The sequence below is a fragment of the Tupaia chinensis genome, unplaced genomic scaffold (assembly GCF_000334495.1).
Source record: "Tupaia chinensis unplaced genomic scaffold, TupChi_1.0 Scaffold000052_1, whole genome shotgun sequence".
Classification (NCBI taxonomy): Eukaryota; Metazoa; Chordata; class Mammalia; order Scandentia; family Tupaiidae; genus Tupaia; species Tupaia belangeri.
The window spans coordinates 3,669,340-3,685,828 of record NW_006159510.1 but is presented as its reverse complement, the minus strand read 5'-3'; the positions used below and the strand labels follow the sequence as shown (position 1 = coordinate 3,685,828).

Below are 16,489 nucleotides of genomic sequence, written 5' to 3'. Positions count from 1 at the left end.
AAAAATGGAGAATGGATTGCAGCATGGCCATTTCCCATTAGGGATGCTTTCTTATCCACCCCACCCCGCCCCATTTTTTTTTAGCAAGTGTATTTGCCTTTCAGTAAATTGCAGAAAAAACAAAAATGGAAAAACATAAATATTCATTTGATTTTATGCTGCAAGTCAATTCTTAAGTAAATGGTAAGTGTATTTAGCATAATGACCCTAATTAGCATTGACAATATTAAATAATTTTCAGGTTGATGTTTTATCCAATGCACGCTAAAAAATTCTTGAACTAGAATCTCTATAATTTGCTCATAACTATAAAGTTAACCATATGGGTGCATATTAAACATATTAAGTGTTGTTGGCTACGTGGGAGTACAGCACCTTAATGTTTCCTCTTTTAGGTGCTAAATTGCTACAGTGGCCTGATGGAGAGAGCCATGCAGTGCTTGATGCTGAACTCTTATAAAAAAAAGAAGTGAAAGTATAAACAAAAGATATAAACTAAACTTTATCATCTACCAGCTACTCTGTTGGTTGAAATAATGACAGTGTTAGCCAGGATCACATCTCTGCTAGCCCTAACTGTAAACATTTTTATAAAAATGGAAGGACCAGTAGCTGTCCTCTTGAGAATAAGATACTCACTATTTATGAAACTAAATGAAAAGCTCGATAAGAAGCTAGGCAAACATTATATTGTATTTGACAAAAACACAGAAAATGAAAAATGTTCAGTCTAATACTTTGCCTCTTGATTTTTTTTTCTTTACAAAACTTTAGGGAAACAATTCTGACTTAGTATGAAAAAAACAGACTTTGAGGAAAGCTCAAGGTACAGGCCAACATGAACCAAGTGGACATGGTGGAAAAAATAATACAAGTGGGAAAATACAAGCCAATCTGAAAAGCTGACCTTACTTAGAAGATAAAAGAGTCAAGAACTGTAAATGAAAAAAAAATTAGAGGGATGAAAACTTTAGCATCAAAAGCTGGATTAAATAATACCTGTTATGGGATGGGAAAGTCTAGAGAGAGGTGTGTAGAAGAGAAAAAGAAACAAAAATTTCTAAGCTGAGACCAAGTGCAAACTATTTAAACTTTTCTTCTTAGTAGCAATAGGCCATGGTGGGGAAAATTCACTCTAAACCCAAAACTACTATCTCTGTCCTCTTCTTAGGACTCATTTTCCTTTCAGGAGCCCTTCTGTCCAGTAGAAAAGATATTGTAAACAGAGAACCCACAACTCATCATTTAAATACTATATGATTGTACAAGATCTGAACTATTCAGATTTTTAAAATAGCATTCCCTTTGTCACCCTGACCCAACAAGTACTTCCTCACTTTCTAAGAATGCTTCTCTTACCATTTATTGTCCCTTGAAAATCATCCATCCTTAGTGTTTCCCTTTTATATAGGTTAATTAATTCTTTTATGTCAATAATATATTTTATTTGTTAAATATTGTATAATTTTTGGTCTGTTTTATGTAACAACATCTTCGATTTCCCTAACAAAACAAACCAATATTTGTATTTAATCACGTCTTTCAATTTCCAAGTTTTTCAGCTCTCTATTGAAGGAATTGCCTGGGACCAGGCAAGAATGAAACATTTCAACACCTTTTAAGTAACAAGTTTTACACATAAAACTATTTCATTGAAAAATCTTCTTAAATTTAAAACAAAAATTTCTTTTTTTTTTTTTTAAATAATGTCACTACGAATTTAACTGCTTTCACAACTAATTCCTAATAGTTTGAACTTAGGTGAAAATCAAATGTAAAGTAGCAAAACTCCATTAAATGATAGTTATCTGAGAATACTGAGGAAGTGAATTGCTGGAGATGATAAAAACTAATGTGGAAGTGGGACTCAGAATAAAGGTGTTATCTTTTCCTTGAGAGTACTAGGTAAAAAAAGGAAGATAAAAAATGCCTTCCTACTCATCATGGGGAAGTCGAAATCTACCACTCCTATAGGTTAATACAAGTGCTATTTATTCATCTGTTCAATTTATCCATTCATCTGTCCTTCCATACACCCATCTATCCATCCAACCATCCACCATTCATACATCTGTCTGTCCTTCTATTTATTCACCCATCCATCATATATCCCTCTGTCCTCCCATCCATCCATCCATCACCCATCTATCTATCCACCTATCATTCATCTGTCTGTCTGTATATCCATCATTTACATGTTGTATCTGCTCACTAGTAAATCACATACTATGAGGAAATAAAAAATATAAAACACTTTCCTACCCTTAAAGAGTTAATTCTTAGTTGAGATAATTAAGGGTTTACAGGACTATAAGTGCATACTTTTTGTGGTATTAATAAGGACACTGGCAGTCAGAGAAAGGGAAGGTTAGAAGGTTTCCTACAGAGGTCAGGGGAAGAGTCTATGGCTAATAAGCTGACCAGCTTGATGAAAAGAAATTTTTTAAGAATGAGAAATAAGATTTGAATCTGGATAAGACAATTAAGAAATATAATTGACAAAGTTCTATAGTGGGTCATTCAATATTTCAAGTGAAAGCTAAAACAGGCAAAAATCCCATTAGATTTTTTCATGGATTATAATCTAAAATGAGACTGCATGAAATATCTCTCATCACATAAAGTCAGGCTCCCTGTTGTAAGGATCTCTCCACCATTGTACTTGTGAAGACTAATTAAATGTGGCAATATGCTGCTTATTGGAACTTAATGCTGTAGGATGGGGAATGGAAGGGAGGAGATGGAGAAAAAACGTGAAATAATTAATTTATAGCTTTATGTTCTGGTGGAGCAGGAGAGGAAATCTAAAGCAGCAAGGTTGTATCTCTGTTCCCTGTTCTTTCTGGATAAAATTCCATCATTTATTATCTTTGAGCCATTGCTTCTCCATTCCTGGAAAGAAGCATTTTGCTTTGTCAGGAATAGATGGTGCTGCTTAGCAAGTCACTTGTACTCTATGAGCTAGAGTTTATACATTTGTTTTTTAAAAAGCAATAATTTCTATATATCTTATAGTGTTGGAGTTCATCTATTATAGTGCTTGGTTCACGGCATCTCTTAATAAATCTTGCTTTGTTGAGTATTTATTCAACAAATTTTCACTCATTGTACTTCTTCCAAAGTGCTTGACTTACACCCTGGAATGATTGACTGTCTCAGAAGGATTCAACCTATGCAATTGTCAAATATTCTATTTCATCCTTCTCCTTAATTTAATCATAGCATTTGGTGCTCATAATTTCATTAAGAATGAAATTTTCATTTGAAAATTGATTGTTTAATCACTTAATTGTAGAATATTACTGGAACTTCTTAGTCAATTAAAGATAGTAAGAGTTTAATTATAATTTTATTTGCCAGATTTACTCAAAGCTTTATAATGATGATAACTGTATAAACAGGTCAGTAGGATGCTACGGAGAGCATTGAATGAAATAAGTTAGGACAGTATAGAGGAATATACTCTATAAGAAGAGCAGAGCACTTGTTCTGGCCCTACAGTTACTTGGAAAAGTTATTTAACCTCTTTGGATTTCAGTTTTCTTATATATAAAATGTTTTACTTACTTTACTTACTTAATTAATTTTTTAATTGATTTTTAATGAGTGAGCAAGAGTTCAGGAGGGAAGGTGGGAGTGAGAAAAACAGAGGGAGATATTTTTGGACAAAGTCTCACCATGTCACCACTGTTCTTCTCTGGCATACCAGTTAATGAGGACCACAGGCGTGTACCACTGCACCTGCCCTGTTTAGTTTTGGTTGGGAACCAAACCCAGGCTCCCATGTAGCTTCAGTCATAGCACAGTAGGACTGCAGCTTGTGCCACTGCAGCTGGGTATGAAATGGGACTTTTACACCTTTTTCAAAAAGGTGTTGTGAGGATCCAATGATTTTTCCACTGTGGTCCATGGCAGACAACAACCAACCTGACTCTCAGGGTTAAAAAAAAAAGAGATGCTTATAGAGGCTGTCACCATAATTCTAACAGGGAGAATACAATCAAATGAAAATGTTGAAGTCTAGTTATACATCTTATTCATATTTGAGTGAAGAGAGATACTATATAATTTTATTTAGTGCAAGGAAGAGTATTACAAATACATAAGCTAAAATTAATGTTCTCTATTTGTCAAAGGAGAAAGATAATCATATTCTCTGTGGTGTTTGTTCTGCATAATATAGATGTTCTAAGCAAATATATGAGCTGTGTTGAGAAACACATATGACAATGTCCATGAAGAGTAGAAAGGAAGAGGGTCAGATGTGGAGTTGACATACTCCCTCTACCCTCATAAAACTAAATTCAGGCTCCTTTCTGATTTTCACAGATGGTATTACAATTCAGAAGTAAATGGTGTTATTAAGTGGTTGGAAAAGAGAAGGACTCTTAGGTTTCTGCCCTTGTTGTTGAGCTGTCCAGGACCTCTGAACAGAGCAGGAAGAGCTGTTGGGTTGGGGTCGATGGCACATGGGAGGAAGGGAAAACTCCTGCTGGACTACACACAAAGTGCTTGGTGAACTATGAACTGGCAGAATCTAGTCATCTGTGTGAACTTCAGATAAATCCAGGGAAAATGAAACCCAAATGTTATAAAATATTGTTGGCTTTGAATAGAATATATGCAATTGTCTTAGTCTGTTACTGTTTTGCTATCATAAATACATGAGGCTGTGTGGTTTATAAGGAAATAGAGGTTTATTGACTCACAATTCTGGTAACTTTCATTATAATTTCCAGATTGGATTGTCTACCCTTTGCATCTCTTGCCAGGCTTTTAACAAATTCTGTCTGTAAGTAATATTTTCCTGCTCACATCTTATACAATTAACGATAAGCACGAATTTCCTTCTATATTTTACCATGAAATTTTCTTTGCCAGGTCTTTATTACTCTTAATTTAAAATTCAGCAGAGTCTTAGGAAGTGAACATTTTGCAGTGATTTAACACTGGTGAACTTCTCTTCAATTTCCACATTTTCCTCTGAAATCTCCTCAGAACAACTTTTACCATAGATATGTCCATCAGTTTCTTGGTCACCATAATTTAAAAAGAGATTTATAAATCGTTCTTCTGAATAGATTTCTACATTGTTCTTCTGAACTTCAACCAGAATATAGGCTTTTTCTAGACCTCTTCTCTAAATTTCTGCCCAGTTGCCCAGTTTTGAAGCAGCTTCTACATTTTCAGATATCTGCAGCAACACAATTCTGCTTGACTGTGCAGATATGTCTTAGTCCTTTATTGCATTGCTAGCAGAAATTCCTGAGACTGGATGATTTATAAGGAAATTGAGGATTATTGACTCACGGTTCTGCTGGCCGGAAAGTTCAAAGGCATCAGAAAATGTAGGAGATAGAACTTGGAGAAGAGCAGAGTGTACTTGATGTTTCAGTATGTATGACATGAAATTATCTTTTTATGGCAAAGCTGATGAGACTCAAAGAGGGAACACACTTATAAAATGAAGATATTGGCATAAAATTGGGAGAGACTGCATGGAAGAATAAAAACTCTGTATAAAGCTCTGTAGGTGACTACTTTACCTGAAGCTACCTAGTGTCTACCACCCTCCTCTGGGCTGGGAAAAACAGGTGTTGGAGTTGGCTCATGGCATGTAACACCTGACAATGAAGCCCTTTCATCTTCCTGGAGAGGAAATTCCACACAAACATTCAGAAATAATATTTTAAGTATTTTAACCATTACAGAATTTAAAGCCTTACTTAATAATAAAGTTAGTATGGATACAACTTGGAGTAGAACAAAAAACTCACACGAAATTTTAGAAAGCAGTGTGAGATCTCAACGAAACTTTATATTTGCAGCTGATGTATTTTGGCTTTGCCCCCAGATGCAGAATGTTTTGATCTCATTAGCCTGTGCTTCAATGGACTGTGACTAGGTGTACACAGGTGTGGTGTCCACGAGTACTTGAGTATTTGAGAGTATCTGTCTGCTGGAGTGAAAGGGAATACACTTTATCTTTCTGCACCAAGGCTGAAGCTGTGATTAGTGTACACCAGTACTGTCTTGAGATACCAAATTGGCCCAACCCTGAAAAATTACTGAAAACTGGGAGGTTTTATAGTTTTCACTCTCATCTCAAACCAGAAAGAGACACTGCTGTTTGTGTAAATAGGTTACCTAGAGACTGGATTTTGAATCCCAGTTGATGACAAAATAGTTTTCTTAGTGATGGAGACAGCCAAGAAGAAGAAACTAAGACACATGCTACTCAGCTCACCATAGGACCTTTTACTTCACATTCCTATTTTAAGAATGCCAGAGCTTGTCCCCTGAGCTCTGAAAATGATGAGTAAAACAATAGAAATAGAATCTGTCAAATAACTTAAAACATCCTGAGACAGTGTGGCTCTGTTCTTACTAGTTAGATTTCCTTTCCAGGTGGAGCTTTATGCAACACTGGACCCAGCATGAGCAATTATTAGCCTCATGGGGAAGCCACATGCTTCATTTAGAAAGCAAAGAACAACAGAAAGAAAAAAATAATAATAAAAAAATACAGGAAATGAAAGGTCGTTTCCCTATGTTACAAGTAAATTGTGAAACTTGCCTTTAGTCCACATACCTGGGCCCAAGGGATAGATGGATAAACTTCCCATTAAGAGACTATGTACAGGGTCTTCTTAATAAAAAGAGTTTCAACCCATGGAAATAGATTCTAGGGGAATTACATAAGGCCCATCAGCTTCCCAAAAGGCCCCTCAATCTCACCTATAGGCCAGAACTTACCCAGCTAATATTACATGTGTACCCTAATCACTCCATAATCATGATTTCACTCATACACACGTTACATGACACCCATATGGCTTTGTCTTCCCCATAATATACTCCTGGAAAAGCAAGTGCCTGAGAGAAAAGGCTTTGGATAAGTGTACGTCCCTGATACTGGGTCTCAAGGATAAATGGTTTTGGCTATTGATCATCTTGATTCATTCTTTGATCTTTTCATCAGTTTGGCTAAGACAAAGTCTATCTCACCCTTTTATTTCCAGGGAAGATTAAATCTATACACTATTATTAGTAACTATCACTCTCCTACACTTACCTAATACTCTGCCACACTAATTGCTTCCTTTTGGCCAGGATCTCTTCATCTTTTTTTTTTTTTTTTTTAATACTTGAATCCTATGTCCCTTTGGATATCAATTATTTGCCCTTTATCAATCAATCAATATTTCAGCAATTCTTATTTAAGCATGGCCAATTTACTGCTAATTTTTTAAATAGTCCCATATCCATTGATCCTATATGTTTTCTCCCCTTAACATCCTAAGCTCCTCCTGGGACCTCTATTTATTCTCATCTAACTCCTTCTATGGCCCTGTACATGAGCAGTTCAAACAGCTTCACAAAGGATTCTTAGAGCAGAAACCAGATCCTCATCCAAAGAGGATTTCCAAAGATGTCTGAAGAAGCACAGGTAAAAATTTATGTAAATCTCAGTGAGTCAAATCCTTGTAACCAGAAAATAGTGATATTATGTAAAAGAAGAGACTTAGTGAGCCTAGTACTTGACGCTTAGTGCAAAGTAGTTCCTGTAAGATTGAAATATAGTCAGTATCTACAGGTCCAATTTAATCTCTATTAGGCATTCAATGGCTAAATTAAGAACTTTATGGATACCTAATTTAGATAAACCCTTAACTATTAACCTCCAATAATGTCATCATTTCACTGAGTAGAAAAGAAAACATCTGGGTGAGTTCAATTAGCCAAGGGCGTGGATGTGGAGACTGTTGAAGAGCCCATGCATTCTAATTGTGTCTCACTGACCTTGATGGGAGATGTCGGCCAGGAGGGAAAGCTTGTGTCCTGGTGGTATCCTATAGAGGATGGTGTCTGCCTTTGTATAAAAAAGCTTGCACATGAATCTCTGTACTTTTTTAAATGCAAAGGGAAGGGGAGTCCCTCTCTCTCATCCTGAGGGAGGAATTCATGCACAATCTCCATCCTCAGTTGTAAGTCTGTGTCTTTTCCTGCCCTTTAAAAATCGGGACAGCTCATCTTCTTTTACTCAATTACTGTCTCTTACATAAAAGACTTTCACAGCCTTCAAAAAAAGCATTATTAACGCTTCTCCCCACTTTGTTTTCTGTGGCATAAATGATACTGTTATCTATAACAGCTGTGCTTGTATTTTGGTGCCCTGCAAGAAACAGAGACTGTGTAGTTATCAGGGACACAGAGTATCTAGCTGCTGTTCTGACTCTCACACTCTGTGATTATTCAGTATCAGTGGTCCCACCTTGGCCTCTCAGAAGTAAGCCTTGTGCCCTTGTCACATACCTCCCTGAGCTCCTGGTCTGTAACTTACCGCCTTGACATTTATTTATTTATTTATTTTTTGGCTCCTCATTTTTGTGGTTGGTTCTGGTTCTTTCCCATATTAATTTGATCACAAAAGGAAGTAAACAAGAAGGGGCTGTCTTAAGTTATTTTCCCCAGAGGCAAATTCTGAGAGAGGAACTGAATGCAGGAAGATTTTTATGGAGGTAACGACAGGAGGTACAGGCAGGTGTGGGGAAAAGAGAATTAGAAGGGATGGAAGCCCACATGTATCTGGTTCCTGGGGCTCTAGAAGACTGGACAGAGCTTGCTTTTGTGTTACTCAACCCCAGAGACCATGAATATGGGTGGATTTCTGCCAAACCCACTGTTCACTGGGTGAAGGCTCTGACTTCCTGTCTGTCATGACCCAACAGCTCACAGGCACTGTACTTGCAGAGGCGGCTCCTGAGTGTAGAGGGAGTGGTGAGGAGTCTTTTTTAAAAAACGTTTTTTTAAGTTTTTTGCCATAGAGTACATGTACTTGCTGGAGACAGACAGAGAGAGGGAAAGTGAAAAATCACCTTCCAGAGGGGGTGGCCATGCCACAAACCCTTCTCCATTCTCCTCTTGGAATCCAACAGCTCACAGGCACTGTACTTGCAGAGGCGGCTCCTGAGTGTAGAGGGAGTGGTGAGGAGTCTTTTTTAAAAAACGTTTTTTTAAGTTTTTTGCCATAGAGTACATGTACTTGCTGGAGACAGACAGAGAGAGGGAAAGTGAAAAATCACCTTCCAGAGGGGGTGGCCATGCCACAAACCCTTCTCCATTCTCCTCTTGGAATTTTGGGCACACACGCACACATGCCCAGTGTGGTTTTCAAGTTGCCTGTGTGGGTCTCAAACTGAGCTCGGTCAAGTGGGAGACCAGAGCCTTAACAGCCACACCAGTTGTTTGTCCCAACTACACCTTTACATTTTTGGGAGTCTTAACATCTTATTAAAAGTTTGGAAAAGTCCTAGAATAAAAAGAAAGATCCTTGATTTATTTAATGTTGTATAACTAGTACTTTTTGGAAATAGTTCATTATAGAAAACTTTCTTTTTAGATTAATACCCAGTAATATTGCCTAAAACACTTTATAAAATGATAAACCACTGATATATGCAAAAGAGTCTCTCCCCTTTTATGTGAAAGATGACAGAGTATAAATCAATAGGGATGGGTGAGCAAAGTTCCTCCTTGGAATAAAGGAATACAATCAAGGGTCGACTTTATGTTCAGTAGAAGCACTGCATGTGGCACTGCTGTCTTGACAACTTGTCACTTACAAGGCCATGAGAGGGTAGAGTCTAAGCTGGTGGAGTGATCCCAGGTTGGAGTGATCCACATAGGCTTGGAACTGTATATATGTGGTGGAGTGGGGGGCGAGACGCACAGATGCAGAGGAGACATGGATGCACAGGGGGTGACATGCCTCAATAGAGGGGAGCATATCTAAAGAAAAGAGGACATATTTGAGATGAAGAGACACACCTAAGAGGAGGAGACACCCTGCAGAGGAAGAGACTCAGCTGCATGGGGAGGAGAATCACCTGCAGAAGGGGACATGACTTCAAGGCAGGGGATGCAGTTTCAGAGGAGGCATGCATGTGCATGCAGAAGGGAACTGTAGTAATGAACAAAGAGCCTGGTGGGCTATGTGGTCATTAAAGGAGTGCACATTGCAGAATCTGTATATTTTTCTCTTCTCTGTGTAAGAAGGATGGGAAATATTGGTGTTTAAAATAAAGAGGGAATCTGAACTTTTTTTTTCAGAGATAGGTCAGACTATCTCAGCTGTTTTTATAAAGGACAGATGTATAAAAAATACATCATGAGATAATAGAGTTGGAGTCACAGACAAGAGGAGAGCTGAGGTCATGGTCTCTGCTGCTGGGCACCCTGCTCTGGCTGGTTAGCAGTAGGTGTCTGGCCTAAAGGCAGATGCGCCTTCTTCAAAATCAGAGTCTCTGCAACTGTCAAACAACAAAGCTTGGTTTAATCGTTGACAATAGCTTTCTGGCTGCAGAAAGCTGGTGGCATGATGACTTAGCAAATCCAGGGAGCTAATAAATGTGAAAGCACTGAACAACTGTAACTCATATAAATCGAAGTCCCAGGCCCATAGAAATTACCTCCGTGTCCCATATTTGTTTTGTTTTTGGAGAGGTTTTTGCTATAGGGTGCGTGCACTCGCCAGAAAGACGGAGAGAGACTGACGGGGGGCTGGCCACCCTGCAACCCCTTCTCCTCCATTCTCCTCTCAGGATCTTGGGCACACATGCACACTAGCCCGGTGCGAATTTAAGCCACCAGTTCTGGGACTTGACTTGAACTGTGATTGAATACATAAGAGTCCAGCGACATAACCACTACGCCAACTGCTGGTTCCATGTGTCCCCTATTTGAATGAATAATTGAGGAGAGAAGAAAATCTGGGTTTCTGTCTAAACATCCTTTTTAGTTTTTTTAGTCAATCTAAAGATTTAAGATCAAAAGTCAATGGCAGTGATTCCCAAACATTAGCAAGCATCATATCGGGGCTTCCCCACAGTATTTCAATCAGTAAGTCTCAGATAGGTCCATGAATCTGCATTCTTAATAATTCCCAGGTGATGCTGATACTGCTGGTCAGGACCACAATCTGAGAATCAAGATCTGAGATATCTTGGCTCTCACCTGTAATTTAATGCCATGCCCTCTCTCTCCTCTTCCATGTCTTAGACAAAAGACATTGGAGGAGTAACATCAGCAAAATGCTGGACAAGGAAGCTGTAAGCCCCTGTTCTCCCATAGAAAAAACCAGTAAACAATAGACTGATTAAAGTAGCTTTATGGTAACTCTCGAAGCCAGTCAATGATCTACAGTAATCAAGAAAAAGACAAAAATCAAAATGTAGGACATTTGTGGTGTTTTGACTTGCACTAGCCCCACACTATCACTGGTGCAATGAAGAATGACTAGGAGGAAAGCACATAGTTCCCAGTTCCTGTTTTAGACAGAAGAAAAATAGTGGAGCTTGTTTGCAACATTTCTCTGGGGCTATTTAAAAAACTGGTTTCTGTCTTGCCTGACTGAGAGCTCAGACAGGAGCACTGGCACAGTCTGGATGTCAGGGTCGAGGCTACGGATGGCAGCAATAGAGTCTCAGGTTTGAAAACTACAGAGGAACTGCAGACACTCAGGCACATGGGTAGAGGGATAAATAAAAAAATTAAACCCTGAGAAGAAGCAGGGTGACATTTTTAGGAAAATTAAGACATTTGTAGAAGCTATGTATACAAGAGAATGGTAAAGAAAGCACATGCATGGATATAGGGAAGATGCATGTCCAGAAAAGGTTTGAGAAGAAACTTGGCCTTTATATTGAACAGAGTACTGAAAATTTTCCTCTGCATGAAGTCTGCATGCTTTAGCAAGTGCCAAATTTTCTTTTTTTAAAAAAGAATTCTTTTATTTAACTTTATTTATTTATTTATTTATTTATTTATTTATTTTAATTTGTCGAGAGAGAAAGAAAGTGAGAAAGCAAGCTACCAGGTCTGGGACTTGAACCACAGTTAGTTATGTGGAAGTTCAGTGCCCTTAACCACCATGCCACCTGCTGGCCCCAGATTTCCAACAAATGATACAAGAGAAACAAAAATAGCAAATAAATGAAGAAAATACCAACAGGGAAACATGGCCCATTCCAAGGAAACAAATCTTCAGAAATGAACCCTACATTAATATAGGCTTCAGACAAATATACAAAGGTTCTTTTTAAATTGTTTTAAATATACTTAGAGAAAAAAAGGAGACATGGACAAAAATCTAGAGTAACTTTGAGCTTGCTCTGTAGCATGGCAGTTAAGCACTGTGCATGGGGAGCTGGATCCCACATGGCTGATATAATTTAAATTCCAGCCCCAGTAGATTAATAGACATACCCATTTTATGTAAGTGCATGCTACAAATACTGATTGAATGGAGAAATGGAGGAAAAAGGATTGAGGAATGACTATGCCCCATTGGTGGGGGGTGCTTTATATTGTTTTCTCTCTTTATACTTCACCCTGTTTTCTTGGGGGGAGGAGGCTAGAGAAAAATCAGTGTACTAAATGAGAACCAACAAAAATATAGAGAATTAAAAAAATAAACTAGAAATTCTGCAGCTAAAAATACAAAAAACTAAACTGAACAATTCTCCAGAGGCATTCAACAACAGACTCACATAGGCTGAAGAAAGAATTGGAAAACCTGAAGAAAGGTCACTTGATATTATTGAGTCTGAGGGGCAAAAAGAGAAAATGAAGAAAAATGAGCCAAGGGTCAGGTACTTCTCAGACACCATCAAGTAAATACACATACATGTTATAAGAGTTTCAGAAGAAAAGAAAGGGAGAAAGTAGAAGAGAAATTATGTGAAGAAGTATTGGCAGAAAAGTTCTCAAATCTGAGGAAATTCATGGATATACAAATCTAAGAAGCTCAACAAATTCCAAATAAGATAAATACAAAAATGTCTTCACCAAGTTGCATTATAACCAAATGAGACAAAGAGATCATCTTGAAAGTAGAAGGAAAGAAATGACTTATCATGTATAAGGGATCCTCAGTAAGTTTGGCAGCAGCTTTTGCTGCAGAAATCTTATGAATAAACAGATAGTGGGCTGATATAAAAGGGTTGAAAGAAAAACTGTCATCCAAGAATCCTGTATATAGCAAAATTATCCTTCAAAAATTAGGATGAAATGAAGACTTTACCAGATAAAGATGTTTTTCACTGCTAGCTCTGTCCTGAAAGAAATGCTAAAGAGAGTCCTTTACAATGAAAGAAGAGGACACTATACAGTAACTCTATGCTTTGTAAAAATATTACATTCTCCAGTAAAGATAAACATATGGAAAACATAAAACCTGCTATTATGTAATTTAGTTAACCTCACTTTTTATTCTTTCACAGGATTTAAAAGAAAAAAAATTTTTTTAAATGTATAAATCTATGCTAATAGGTATACGATATATAAAGATGTACTTTGTTATATCAGTAACAGGAAGTGTCAGGGTAGAGCAACAAAGTAGTTTTTGTATGAGATTGCAGTTAAGGTGTTACTAGTTTAAAACAGGTTGCTATGATGACATCAGCAAGATGGCCACCTATGTTCTTTCCACAAAGGCAGTCAGAATAAGGAATACACCACCACAGTTTGATGAAAACATCTGATTTTGTCAGAATACTTCAGACTAGTAGAAAACCTGCAGAGCACAGAAACTTACGATGGACACACAGAAAACAAAAAAACTTGTCACTGTCACCCAATTACCCAGGTGGGATCACAGTGTAACCAGGAAGAAGTCCTGGCTGTGAATAAAAGGTCAGCAAAAAAGCCTCAGTAGTCCTTCTCTTGGATGTCTTTAGTCCTTACCTCTGGGAACCCCTGTGATACACACAGACACTAGATGTAGTAGAGGGATACCCTGAAATCAACATAATTGTATTTCCCCTAGAGAAGGAGCTGACACCATGCCCAGCCCCCTGTGGCCTCCACTTTTACACCATTTTTGAACTAGAGTTATACTGGGGGATGTCCTACTGCAGATGTGAGGGACCATGATACCCTTCCATCACTGTGGCTTAGAAGCTACTGAACCATCCACACCTGGTGGTTTATAATCCCTCCACTGAGGCGAAGCTACATTCTACCCTGTGGTGCAAGCTGCTACTAAATTGCTCCAATTGCCCCTCATTCATTGCTGCATCTCCTTCCTTGGGGACTGAACTGAAGCTGAGCCATGCCCCTGGGGAAACTGCTACCTGGTGGAGCTGCTTCATATACTCCTCACAGTCACTGCTATCCCTGGCTTCCTTAGAGTCTAAGCTGAATTTGTCCTTCCCTCCAGAAAAACAGTGCCCTGGAAAGGCTGCTCCATCTACTCCAACTCACCACTGCTGCATCCTGTCTCTCAGGACATTAGCTAAACTGCACATTCCCTCCTTATAAATGGTGCCTCCCCCTCTTAAAGTTGTCATAGCACTCGGGCCTGAACTGAAGCAGCACATGCATCATAGGGAATCTGTACATTGGATAAGCAGAGCAGGTGTATATTCAGTGGCTTAGGTAACATGACACTCTGTGTCCCAGAGAAATAGGGCATCAGCTGAGCAGAGACATCCCTCTTTCCAGGCCAAACAACTCTAGTCCCTACCTACCTTCTTGGAGCTTGACAAATCCCTTAGAGGCTGCCGTGCTGAGATATTCCCTCTCTGAAAGTAGAGTCACCACTCTGCTGCTCTCTGTCTAAAAGGGCTCAAGCAACAGCTTTGCCCCAGCACTGTGAGATCCTTACTGTCACTACACCAGGCCTCGAGTCTGGGATACTGCTGTATCCCACTACCCTGAGTCCAGTGTCACTATTATTCAGTATTCCATCCCACAGAGTCTGAAGAACCTGTGTGGAGGCTATATATCTGCGTCTTTCAGTAACCAGGAACACCACAACCTTCCCAAAGGCATACCAAGATAAGTAGGTAAAAGTCTCCTGTGAAGAGCCACTCTGTTAATTTTGGAAAAGGTGATTGTTATGCCAGATGCATAGAAATCAATGTCGGGACTACAAGAAACAAACAAAAATAAATAAAAAAGAAAGAAAGGAAATTTAGCATTCCCAAAAGAACGCAATAATTCTCCAGTAACTGAACCTCCAAAAAGGAGATTTATCAATTCTTTAAAAGATATTCAAAATATTTTTGACTTTTTTATTTTGATTTTTTCAACTTAATACATGTTTTACAATTTTAAAATATTTTCAATCACTGTATATCATTACAATATGCAAAATAAATTTTCTGTGCATAAATACACTGTATTTTAGTCTAGTTAAAGATAGCATATACGTTATCATCAGCAGATAATTTTCCATTTGTGTCCCTTAAATATTTTACTTCTTTCTTTTTTCCCCTTGATTCCTTCCCTCTGACTCTTCCTCATTTTTGACCCTCCTCCCACACTGTGTTTGGTACACACACACACACACACACACACACACAAATATTTGATATAGTAATTTTCAGGAAGCTCAGAAAGAGAAAAGAGAATATAAATAGACGATTCATTAAAATCAGAAAGTAATTTATGATCTGAATGAGAAATTTAATAAAGACATGTAAAAAAAGAGCCAAACAGAAATCTTGGAGCTGAAAAATTCAGTGAATGAAATAAAAAATACAATAGAAAGCTTCAACAGTGGACTAGATCAAACAGAAGAAATAGTCTCTGAAGTTGAAGAGTTGAAGAGCGGCCTTTTGAAATCACCCAGTCAGGGAAAAAAAAAAAAAAAAGAATGAAACAAAGTGAAGACAACCTACAAAATTTATGGGACACTAAGTGAACAAGCATTTGCATTATGGAAGTTTTAGAAGGAGAAGAGACAGAAAGTAATAGAAAATGTATTTAATAAAATAAATATGCTAAACTTCTCAAGTCTTAAGCAATATATAGATATCCAGCTGCTAGGATCTCAAAGATTTCCAAACAGATTCAACCCAAAGACTCCTCACCAAGACACATTAAATTTAAACTGTCAGAAATCAAAGACAAAGAGAATTTTAAAAGCAGCAAGAAGAAAGCATCAAGTCACATATAAGGGAATTTCCATTAGACTAACAGAGGATTTCTCAGCAGAAATCTTAGAATATGTCCAAAGTGTTCAAAGAAAAAAGTGCCAGCTAAGAGTACTTTACTCAGCAAAGCTGTCCTTTAGAATTGAAAAAGACATAAAGTCTTGTCAAGACAAGCAAAAACTGAGAGAATTCATCATAATTGAACATGTCTTAAAGAAATGTTGAAGGGAGTTCTCCATTTGGAAGTAAAAGGATGATAAATACCTTTGTGAAAACATAATGATAAACTTACTGGTATAGTACATAAGCAAGCAAAAAAGAAAAAGGACTCAAACTTTATTAAAACCACCAAATTACAAAGATAAGTAAGAGAAGAAAAGGACAAAGGACAAAACTATCAGAAAACAATTCACAAAATAACTGAAGTAAATTCTTATCAATAATAACCTTGATGAAAATGATTAAATTCTATGATTGAACGATATACACTGAATAAATGAATAAAAAAGACCCAAATACATACTGCATACAGTCTACAAAAAAGTCAC

The 16,489-nt window shown here is 37.7% G+C and overlaps 1 protein-coding gene across 2 annotated transcripts in view; it reads right to left on the bottom strand.

The window, feature by feature from the left end:
• Positions 1–16,489, bottom strand: part of ADARB2 (adenosine deaminase RNA specific B2 (inactive)) — a 567,650-nt gene that overhangs the window by 252,090 nt on the left and 299,071 nt on the right. The gene's annotated exons all lie outside the window — the stretch shown is intronic.